This window comes from Lygodium microphyllum, chromosome 9 (assembly GCF_053477565.2).
Source record: "Lygodium microphyllum isolate KBCC chromosome 9, Lygodium_microphyllum_v1.1.10, whole genome shotgun sequence".
Taxonomy (NCBI): Eukaryota; Viridiplantae; Streptophyta; class Polypodiopsida; order Schizaeales; family Lygodiaceae; genus Lygodium; species Lygodium microphyllum.
The window spans coordinates 132,334,811-132,345,654 of record NC_141143.1 but is presented as its reverse complement, the minus strand read 5'-3'; positions in this window follow the sequence as shown (position 1 = coordinate 132,345,654).

The window sequence follows — 10,844 nt, the reverse complement described above, 5'->3', positions numbered from 1 at the left end:
TCCCAGGTGCTCTCAAAACATCCCTGGTCTTCCTTACTCTAGGTGTAACAATAGAAGGAATACCCAACTCATCATCAATGCTCTGTTCTGAGCCACTGGATTCACCATCCACATAAGAGTGACCTGCATTCACATCAAACATGGACTGATCAACCTTCTCTTTTCCTTTTCGTGATACCTGAATACCACTATCTGCATTGCTTTGAGAAGATTCTCCTGATCTCAATCTGCCTATCCATGGCAAAGGATGTGAACCACTGCTAGAGGACGCTCCAGGTCCACTAATATTTTGTGACTGCTGCTGTGAATTCTGTGCAGTATTACCATTTTGTGCATCTACATCATCAATCACATTTACTGGTTTATACCAGCTACTCATCTCATCAAAAACAACATCTCTTCTCACTATAAACTTATGAGTAGAAGGGTTATAGCATCTATACCCTTTCTGCTGCAAAGAGTAACCAATAAAGATGCACTTCTCAGCTTTTGGATCCAACTTGGATCTCAACTCATCTGGCACATGAACATAGGCAATGCAACTAAAAATCTTCAAATGAGAAATATATGGTTTCCCACCAGTATACCTCTCCTCTGGAGTCATCCCATGTATTGCTGCAGTGAGAGTCCTGTTCATTATGTAGACTGTTATAGCAACTGCTTTAGCCCAGTAAAAATCTGGCAAGTCTTTTTCGTTGAGCATGGCACGAGATATCTCTCCAATATGCTTATTTTTCCTTTCTGCAATTCCATTTTATTGTGGGGTATGATTGCATGAATATTGTTGCTTTATGCCATGCTCTTGCAAGAACCTTGCAAACTCATTTGAGAGGTACTCTCCCCCTCCATCTGACCTTAGGCATTTTATCTGCAGGCCTGTTTTTTTTTCAACCATAGCTTTAAGAGTTTTGAAATGCCCAAAAACTTCACTTTTCTTTTTCATGAAATACACCCAACCTTTTCTACTATAGTCATCAATAAAAGTGACAAAATAATGACAGCCTCCAAGAGATGCAGCTTTAGTAGTCCACACATCAGAGTGGATTAATTCCAATGGCTTCTTACTCTCTTGAACATGTCTAGGAAATGGTTTCCTTGCCTGTTTTCCAAATTGACAGGCTTCACATACCTTATGCATTTCTGCAACCTTGAATTTAGGCAATCCTGCAACAATATTTTGGGCCTGCATTGATTTAAGTCGCTGTACATTAACATGACCAATGCGTTTATGCCAGATATCAATATCTGCAACTACACCGGTCCCATGTGCAAACATTGCTGCACTCAATTCAGGCATGTCTGCATCCAACGTAAACATTATGCCATTCTTCTTTCCTTTTGCTATCAAGCAACCTTTATTTTTCATATCCTCAACAAAGCATCCATGAGGATTAAATCTTACCTACAAGCCCTGCTCAACCATTTGACCAACAGAAACCAGATTCTTGGTGATATTCGGGACATGAAATACATCGGACAGGTATTTCTTTTTCCCATCCTACATAGACAAAGGAAATTTTCCAATCTGCACAATAGGATGTGCAGTATCATCACCAGTCTCCACAAATCCTGGTTTTTTCACTTTCCTTGCATCCTCCATCCATTCTGAATGACCTGTCATGTGGTTTGATGCACCTGAGTCAACATACCATACATCGTTTCTTTCTTCTACACTTGTCACAGAATTGTTCATGTGCTGCACCATAAATAAATGCTCATTTCTGTCATCACCTTGTCTACTAGAAGATGCATAATTCCCTTGTTGCAGTTTTCCATTCATGATGTCATTCTGCTTTTTATAGCAATCTTTAGCCATATGACCCATTTTACCACAGTAGTAGCATTCAATATTACTGTTTGCATTTTGGCCTCTTTGCCATCCACCATGACCTCTTTGGCTCCCCCTGCCTCTAGAGTTACCATGTTCTCCTCCATAGGATTGGTTTTCTTGAGTTTGCTACATATTCTGATTTCTACCATGGTCTCCAGATCGGCCTCCTCTACCTCTGCCTCTACCTCTTCCAACATTTGAGTAGAAGACAGCTTCTTTTGAAGTTCCTCCTGAAGAAGATGCACCACCATTTCTCTGCTCCTCAGAAATTAGAAGAGCAATCAACTCCTCAAAATCAGAAAATCTTTCACGAACGGAAATGGATGTTCAAAACTGTGCATAATCCTTTCCTAGACCATTCAAGGTCACAGAAACTAAATCATCATCTTCCACTGGCAACCCAATGGAAGCAAGTGCATCTATAATCTTCTTCACCTTCATATGGTAGTCATTGATGCTCATATTTTCTCTTTGCACATTATGCAACTCTTGCTTGAGCTGCATTTTCCTGGCTTGCGTATTTGTGCTATACATTTTTGACAAAGTATCCCATGCCTCCTTTGGCGTACTTGCATCCTGAATATGCACAATCATAGAGTCTGAAATACTGATAGATAACCAGTACATAACTTTCCTGGCTCTCTCATGCCATGCTTTAAATGCCTGCATTTGCTGTTGATTGGGAACATCAGGAAGAACTGGTTCTTCTTCATTTCCTGCAACAAATTCCCAATATCCTTTTCCCATAAGGAAATTCGTCATTCTAAACTTCCATGCTTGGAAGTTGTTCTTATCAAGCTTTTCAATAACAATCTGTGAAAGAGAATCAGACGCCATTACAGAACACTGCAAAAAATTATGTCACTGCAAAGAACACAACTTCAGCCTCACAAGGGCTAATCTGCAAAACTGACGAAAGTGGTATTTGACCACACAGTCACTTCCTAGTGACGCTTTTGCATTAACAGGAAACAGGGATGATTCTGTAACTCCCAATGTCTCTGCGCACAGGTATACGATGCAATTTCTACAGTAACTTTTCACCGACCTGTAGAACAGTGGTCGCACAGCATAAAATAGGGCCTTTTCCTGAGTGCGTGCAGAAAACTTCCGCCTCCAAAACAGGCCCCGAAATGACCTCAAATAAAAAAAACAGGGTCATCAAGGGCTGAAGCCCTCCTCCCGCAGCATATACTACCCTCTTGCTTCACCGCAAAGGGCGTCTCAACTTGAGACAATGCACTCTTGCAATTTTCGGCTGTGCTACCTGCAGAGATCTAGTCCCAAAACAGAAAAATGAAAGCAACACTGGTCCTCTTACCAGAACACCGCGAACTTGGCTTGCTTTCTTGAGCTCCTTACCACGAACAAGGCTCTAATCCCATATCAAGATTATGGGAGAGAAGGAAGGAGTCTCACTTGTAGCTTTCTTGCTTGCACAATGGGGGAATACACACAAAGGTGGAGGCTGAAAACAGTTTTCCTCTTCTTAGTTGTGTAAGCCAAAAAAAGAACTCTAATACATAGAATTAGAAGAACCCTATATATGGGTCTCAAACCAAACTCAACTAACTAAGGTGGCATACTAACTGAGCCATGAACTAGAGTAGATAAGGATAGCTGTCATCTAGCTATTATTCATAGGCGGTGTACCAACCGCATCTGCAACTGACAAGTCAGTGACATAAATGCACAACGATCACCCTGGCATATCACGAGTGGAGCTCGATATCTCAACAAAGAGGATATGCCCCCTTTGCAGATCAGAGGTGGAGAGTGAGGAGCATTTTGTTCTCAGATGCCCAACATACTCAGAGTTGAGATCTAGATACACATTGAGCAGCTCACTTCAGGGATGTATGACTGATATGGATCAGAGATCATTTGGCCGTTTTCTAGGAGAGGCATGGCACATCAGAGAGCAGAGCACACAGCGGGTCCCAGTCAGAGAGGGGCCCACCCAGACGACTATTACACAGTTTTTTCAGACAAACAGAGTGAGAGCTACTGTACCAGCCTCCAGCCAGACCTCCGGGCTCACACTACAGCAGGCTGAGGACCAGCGTACCCGACGCCGCACGAGGATCCATGGGTTTCAGACCCCACAGCCACACCGACAGGAGATCCGGAGGATTCTTGATCTACATTGACAGCAGACTGAGATCCGATGACACTCGACACATTGGATCTCAAATCTCCAGTTTGCTCTTTCTCCACTGCCGATGTACCACATCCTGCATCCAGGAGGGATCACCTGCTATTAGCGACTTCGACGACTGCTACTATATCCCAGGATAGTATATCTCCCTGCATCTGTTACATATACACATCGCGCCACTTTATCACAGCCGACAGTTGTTCCCCTATCACAGCCGACATTTGTTTCCCTTTTGTAGCCATTATCTAGAGTACCAGAGCTACATACGCACATACACATACACGACACTTATCACACTCACAGCACCGTATTTTCAGTTTCCAGTTTTTAGCTTTTCATTCAGCACTTTTATTTTGGATAGCTGGACCTCATCAGTTGTATCACAGTTTGTCTCATAGGCCAGTTTTGGTCTTTAGAAGACGTTAATATAACTTTTTTTATTTCTTTCTTTCTCTCCTCTTAGGTCTCTTCTTTACATCCACCTATTCTTTGAGAGTTTTTGTTGTTATGCCTCTCTCTCTCTCTCTCTCTCTCTCTCTCTCTCTCTCTCTCTCTCTCTCTCTCTCTCTCTCTCCAAACTAGGTAGTTTTGGCAATCTCATAGACTTTTATTATGATCCACCATACCTTGGGCTCTCCTTTATGAAGTCCCTTGCTATAGTGCTTGTTTTATTTTATGTTGAAAATTAGCGATTTAGTAACATAGATGGATGCATGCACACATACACATACAACTTTTTGTGTATGCATACATGGGAAGATATGTCTACATACTGTATGAATATTGACATGCATACACATACAAATAAAACTTCTTATGTAAACATATGTCAATAGACTAAATCTAGAAAACATAACCTGATGGAGAATCCTAAATGGCATTGATATATGTCTTATTGTCTAGTTCTAAAATAAAAATTGAGAATGGAATAATGACTCTTCATATTCAGTTTGAGTGGTTCATTTTTGAATCTCTATTCTTGATTAATATTTATCCTGCCTACTTTATAGCTTTAATGTAGTGTTACATAATTGTTTAGTTAGATTGGGTTTTGATTGTGTGGGTGTGGGTGCAAATGTGTGCATAGAAGATAACATGGACTTTTATGGCTAATATGTTTGCGTTATGCATGTCAATATTCATATAGTAATGTGAGTGCATGTGTACATATATTTAAATAATAAACGTTTACAATGGAGAGAGGAAGGGGAATTTTCACAAAGTGAAAACCTCACATATTGGTCTATTCCATATGATAATATAACAAGGTAATATGTTTCAAATAGTGAAAGACTTGAATAGAGATTAATTCTCTATCATAAGATAAATGTTATGTAAGCTAGTCAATCTACCCAAATGTCATTCCTTGAATTTGAAATGCTACATCAATATAGAAGCCAAAAGTTACTAGACCTAAACAATATATGTATAGGACTACAACTTGACACCATATAAATTTTCTTGGGAATGCTTCCTATTCTTGAATTCAAACACTTGAAAGGGATCTTTAGGCTATGCACTATATAGTATATTAATTGATGAATAATCAAATTAAATAAAGCCATATACGTGCCATCACTACCACCTATGTGACATTAATATGAATAACTTAGCATGACTAAATTGCATAACTTTGTATTATTCCCTTATATAAACTGAGACATGATAAGGATTGTGAAAAGTATATACAAAATGTATTCTTTGAAAAAATGTGCAAATTCCATCAACTTGTCATCATTCTTTTGTCTCAAGGTCATAAAACGGTCTAACTCCCTAAACCTTCTCTAACTTGGAAGGGCTCAAATCATGTTTTTGTAACATTAAGCTTTGTATTCTCATGTAGGAAACATGCTCTTTCTACACCCTAATTACGAGTACCTCATTCATTTTAGATCATCTATCAAAATCATATGTTCACACTTATGCTTGATCATTGCAGCTACCGTGGACTTTTCTAAGAGAGCATCAATTATCCAACTTGACGCACTAACTTATAGCTAATCATTTTGAGTAAATAAATAATACATGCACACAAAGGTGCATGTGTGCATGTCTACATGAATTTTTAAGTATGATACATATATGGATCCTTCTAATAAGACATTTGAAATCTATTCATCAAATACTAGGCACTTCATGCCTAGATTCTCCTAGCGCTTTGTGCTGATGTTCTCTTAGGGCTTCACACTTTAATTTGAAAGCATGTTTCATGTGGCAAGAGAGTTTATGGAAGGTTGATATAAGGAGCATAATCTAGACTCTGAAAGGTTAGGAAACTAAATTAAGTCAATGTTGAATGTATGGAAATGCAATATATGGGGATATAGCATTCATTGATATATAGTGAGTGGAAGACCAACATTAATAGGATCAAGCTTAAACTATATATCTAACTAACCCTTATGACCATTTTTCAAAGTTTGCCAAAGACAAACACATTTAATGGTGATGTCTATTCATATTGAGCTTATCATGGCATGCATATTATTCTCACACACTAAGCCTATAACATTACAAAAAATCGACAACCCATAAACTATATTGAGAATTCCTCCTCCTCCTCCTCCTCCTCCTCTCTTAAAGGATTGCCATGCAAGAAATGGTTTGATGATGAATGTAAGGTTGCACATAGAAAGCTGAAAATCCTCCCTAAGGGACAAGAACAAAGTGAGGTGAAAAAAAAAAGCTCTCATACATAAAAAGCGATGATGATATGTAGTGGCCAAAGAAAGTGAAGATGCTAAAGAGTTTGAGAAATGTCCAAGGAAAGCATGGAGAAAATTGCAAACCAAACATTCAAATGTTATGGGGGATTTTACAGATGCTGACATGCTATTGTATGTTACTAAACTTTACATGCATAAAGGGGTACATCCCATCAAATATGATGTACATATACAACCATTTAGTACTGTATTCACTTTAGAAACATTAGAGGCAACCCTCAACAAGATGGCTAATGGAAAAGCATGTGATACTTTGTAGTTGAATGGGGAGATGTTGAAATGCATAACAAAGGAGATGAGACTGTTTATGTTGCATGTGATACATCATGCTTTTGCATATGGTTTTCCACAAGAATGGTAGGAGAATTGGATACAACCATTGTATAAGGGAGGAGATTGTAATTTGTTCACAAACTACCGCATGATTATGGTCAATTTAGCCATGGCAAAGCTATTTAGCACTATCTTGGAAATGCAATTGAGTAAATGGGAAAAAAGTAATAACAAACAAGCTTATGGACAAGCACATTTTTGCCCTGGTCATAACACCATCAAACATTTGGTTACTTTACCTGTGCTTATGGATGAGAGTGGGCTTGAGAGAGCAACCTTGTATTGCTGTTTTGTGGATTTTAAGAAGGCTTTTGACAGTCTATCAAGAGTTGGATTATGGCAACAAATGCAAGAATTAGGGGTCCCACAAACTAGGTTGCCCGCTCTCCCCTACATTATTTGGTTTATGCATTGATAAGCTAGAGGAAATACTTCTCATGGTTATGAATGAAGAGGAAGCTAAAAGCCCACATATTGGTATGTTTTCCATCTTGCTCCTGCATTATGCAGATGATGTGGTCTTCTTTACATATACTGGTGGGAAACATATGCAGCAGTTCATGGGGATTCTTGAATGGTTTTGTCAAGATAGTGGTTTGATGGTGAATGTATCAAAAACAAAGCTAATGGCTATGTGCACCAAACAATCAAAGACCCCACCAAAAGTACATTATGCAAGATAGTCTATAGAGATAGTATCTACTCTCAAATACTTGGAGATTGAGATACCTACAGACCACAAATGGCATACATGTGTGGAGCGGCAATCAGCTGTAGGGAAAAGCAAGTATTATCACTTTGAAAATGACTGCAATCGTACATATACTAAATGTTGGAAAATACATTGTATGATTTTTGATGCATATGTTCTACAGATGGTATTATATGGAGTGGAAGTGTGGGGGGAGGCATCTCCTCATCTGCACGGAATGACATAGAGAAGCTGCAAAAAGCTTTTATTCATAGACATTTGGGCATCAAAAGCACCACACCATATGTACTTATGCTTTTGGAAACTATCCGTCGACCAATTGAGGTACATGCTATGATCTGAGTACTGAGATATGCCATCCGAGTATGTCAAATGAATGACAATAGGCTCCCCAAATGGGTATGGAATGCTAGTACACACCTACAGAAAATGTGGAAAAGTAAAGTTCTTTCAACAGGATGGGTGTTGGATATGTGAAAATGGTTTAAAGGGTGGGGAATGGATAGATATCTAGATATGGCATCCGAAGATATATGCATGGATATATTTCAATCAAACTTCTTATGAGCGTATCAAGAAAAACATCAAAGCAAGCGAGAAAATGGCAAACTTGCTTATTACAGTATGCATATATATCCTTCATGTTGGAAATCTTACATGCAAGGAGAGGCACACATACAACCGTACATAGCCAACCCGCTCTTAGTGGTATTTAGATGGAGTATTGCATGACTTCGAACTCGATCACACACTTTATTAATCGAGACAGGTGCATAGAGTGGATAGGCAAGAGAGATGAGGTTATGCAAGCTGTGTGGACTATAGAGTGTAGAATCATAGGAGCACATGATTATGACATGCCCAGTATATGCACACATACGGACTGACTTTGATATCCCTTTATAGGGGCCACTTCACCAATTTTTGACCACTACTTCTTTATCGAAATTAGGGGCTCTCATCACTTGCATGTTACGCTTTCGGGAGAACCACACTACATAGATCATTCTTTCACCGTAGCTATTCCTTTCCTACCATGGGGAAGGAGAATCATTGTATATCTGGAAAGGTCCCATGGGTCATAATTTGGTCTTCCGTGGACATTAATAAACTACTCTTCTCTCTCTCTCTCTCTCTCTCTCTCTCTCTCTCTCTCTCTCTAATAATTAATCATTAATAACATGTATGCATAATTATATATGTATCATATATTAATTAAAATATAATTATAATTAATAATAAATTTATTGATTAATAATTAAGTATTAATATCTATCAATTATATTAAATTATTATTAATTATAGTATATATATTATATTTATTATTAATATAAATAATACATGAAGGATAATTAATCATAATAATGAATCATAATTAAATATAGTTATTATTATTTAAAATAATAATATATCAATATTATATATTATCATATATACATTACATATAATACGCATATATATTAATCTATTTATTAATTATTGTATTCATAGATATTATAAATATTTTATTAATAAATAAATAATATATTAATTATAAGAAGCTAGGAATAACAAATTAGTGTAAATAACATTGATATTATGCCATGTCACACTGACATTGGTATAAAAGGAGAGGAGATGTAATTTTTCACATCTTTTTGGCGCATTAATACAATTAAAGTTTTTCTCTCCCATCTTGCTCACAGCTTCTATGGCTTTCCCTTCTTTCCTGCCTTTCTCTCTCTAAATCTAGTCTTTCTCTCTCCTCGTCACTCTTCTTCTCTCTTTTCCTGCAGTCTTTCTCTCTCTTCTGCAGTCTTCTCTCACCTCTTTCTCTCTCCCTAGTTCTCTCTCTGACGAGTGGTATCAGAGCATTGGTCTTTGATCCATTCTTTTCTTCTATTTTCAATCCTATTTTCCTCTATCAAAATCAATTTCAGACAAAAATTGTACAAGACAGTGACTAGTGGAGTGCTGCAGATCATCTACAATTAGTAAGAGACTACATCTGGAGATATCCAAGGTCAGATATGGCGGAGAATGGCTCAAATAGCAGGTCGTCATCAAACTTCATGCAAAAATGGAGGTAACTAGGGTAAAGGATGGTTAACCGGGCTTAGTTAGAGGCTAAACTACAATTACTTTTCAAAAGAGAGCTTCTCTTTTCTCTCTTTCAAGCTTTTGGCTGAAGCTTCCATGGTGGCTGCCAAGAAATTTCCAAATACATTTTTCTACTGATCATTTCTCACTGGCAAAGCATAGGGCAAAGGTTCCTTGTTGCATGAGCTTCAGGAGGAGTACCATGGTTGAAGTATGATGCAGGTCATGAGCCAGAGAACAGCCTGAAAAGTGCACCAAAAAAATGCATTGATTTTCCTGCTCCTATTCCTTGCTCAATCTGCTCTAAATCTTCAACTCATTGATCAAATGTTTTGAAAGGCTTCATCAACACTTGTTTACAACAATCTTCAGCTCGAGAATACCTATGATCAGCCATTCCTTTGCTCAAAACCCTAAAACACAGCAGGGCAGCCATAGCCACAAATCTGGAAGCTTAATTTCTTTAAATTTTGGACTTCCCTGAACTCCAAGGCTTCTCTAATGCTATGTACAAGCTGGATAGACTCCAAGATTGAAGACATTGAGGAGATTTCAGCCCGTGCATGACATTGGAGCTCAAATGGAAGGATTATTTTGGGGCTTTTCATCAAGAGACTTGAATCTTTGATATTCAAGTGTTCAAGCAAGGCCGAGGCATTGATTCTTCACGGATTTCATCATATTGGAGCTTGTATGGGCCGATTCTATGGAGGTTTCAAGCTTTATGATGGATTTAAGATGGATTATGAAGAACTTTTACATCAATGGGATTGAAGCTGACATCCACCATATTCTTCAAGCTTAATTGAGGTATTCCTTTTACTAATCTTTGAAATCTCTCAATAATCCATTTGCTAATTGATTTTTCACTTGTTAATAGGAGATTATTGATCAATTAATTCACTGAATTGATCAATAGATCAAAGATTAGTGTTAATTCTTATTGATTTCAACCTATTCCATTGAATTTCATTCTGATTCAATCATTACTTCATCATAGATATC